The sequence below is a fragment of the Corvus brachyrhynchos genome, unplaced genomic scaffold, assembly GCF_000691975.1.
Source record: "Corvus brachyrhynchos isolate BGI_N302 unplaced genomic scaffold, ASM69197v1 scaffold139, whole genome shotgun sequence".
In the NCBI taxonomy this organism is placed as follows: Eukaryota; Metazoa; Chordata; class Aves; order Passeriformes; family Corvidae; genus Corvus; species Corvus brachyrhynchos.
In genome coordinates, this window is record NW_008246062.1 from 2,113,036 (window position 1) to 2,114,671 (window position 1,636).

Consider the following 1,636-nt stretch of genomic DNA (forward strand, 5'->3'; position numbering starts at 1 on the left):
CTGCTGAGTTCCTTTTCTTGTTTTCTGTTTCAAGCTCTGGTAATACTTTCAAACTTGGGTCTTTGAACAGTCCCCTTTGAGGCTGGGTTGGCCACTTCTGAGTCCATATATTGTCTTTCTTCACAGAAATACGTCTCGTTTTCTGTGGATGTAGTATGTTGACGGTGTGCCAGTCCTTTCTTGAATTAGCAATTGAATATTTTCTCCCATCTTAACAAGGTTTTTATTACTTTGGTATTAGTTTCTTAAAATCCAGCTGCCTCATTCCACTGTCACATGAAGTGATTTCTAAATATCTCCTATTCGTTCATGAAGTCAGAACTCTAAGCAAGAGGCTTCCAGTCTTTATATGCATACCCACTCTTCTCATCATGGATTGGCACACTATCAAGTTACCAGGGACACACAATCAGCATATATCCCCATGATAGTTCCAAGACTTCCCTCACTGATAATTAACTCTTTCTTAGGCAAGATTTTTTCACTGCATGGTACTGAAGCACAGTTCATTCTAAAAGAGTGATAGCCCATTTTTTGTTAGCCTCCCTAAAATGCATCTTAAAATGTGTGAGTTTACTAAATTGTATATATTTGCATAACTCTTAGATCAATGCAGTGTTTTAAATAATTCCTTGGACATCTGTAAATTTTGCACTGAAGCTGGAATTACAGCTTTGTGTTGCTTCATGTTTCAGCATGGCTGAGAGATAATGCTGGTGTTCACAGAGCCGAGAAATATTTGGTCATCATAGGGTTACATAAAGAGATAAACACTGGTTTGACTTCAATTTTTGCTGATATTTAGTTTTCCCTATAATAACTCTTTAGTTAAGTGATGTTGGTTGCACACAACTAATTAGGGAAGCTTAAAAAAGCCCCAGTCCACAGGCTGTTGTTGGTAGATCAGGTAGCTCCAAATTTTCCTATTGCCCTTTACCTCTCGTTTACCTGTATGCTATTTGTCTTACTAAATCTGATCAATGAAACTCAGTTCTCAGGTGAGCAAGTGAAAAATTGGCTGGACCAGCAGCCTTCAAGGGTTGTCTTCAGTCCAGCTGGCAGCCAGTTCATAGTGGTTAGCTGCTTAACATCAACAGCCTGGGCACCTTCAGCAAGTTTGCAGGCTTGAGGAAGCAGGCAGTGTGCTGGAGAACAGGGCACAGTATTCAAGGGACCTTAACAGGTTGGGAAAATGGTTTGACAGAACCCTGTTTAGGTTCAGCAAAGGGAAATGCCAGATCCTTCAACTGGGTTGAACTGATCTCCTGTAGCAGGACAATCCTGAAAGCAGTTTTTCCAGAAAAGAACGAAAAAAAAACAGCAATGAGTCAGTGATGTGCCTTTGTGATGGAGTAACAGAGCCTCTTCCTGGGCCATAATCGCACAATTGTGGTCATCAGAGTGCTGAAATGACACTTCCCCCCCCAGTCAGCTCTGTGAGACTGTGTCCATAAGCAGTGTGTCTAGTCTGGGACTCCACAGTGCATGGACAACAGTACAAACTGTAGGAACTCTGGCAGAGGCAGCCAGGACAACCATGGGGCTGAAGCCTAGGAACTGGGAGAGGCTAAGAAAGCTGAGTTCATTCAGCCGTAAGAAGAGATGATTCATCATGGATCTTCCTTCTTGCTTCAGC

The 1,636-nt window shown here is 42.1% G+C and overlaps 1 protein-coding gene across 1 annotated transcript in view; it reads left to right on the forward strand.

Moving 5' to 3' along the window:
- KIAA1328 (KIAA1328 ortholog) overlaps positions 1-1,636 on the forward strand; it is a gene marked incomplete at its 5' end in the record, with an annotated part of 167,931 nt that overhangs the window by 135,836 nt on the left and 30,459 nt on the right. The gene's annotated exons all lie outside the window — the stretch shown is intronic.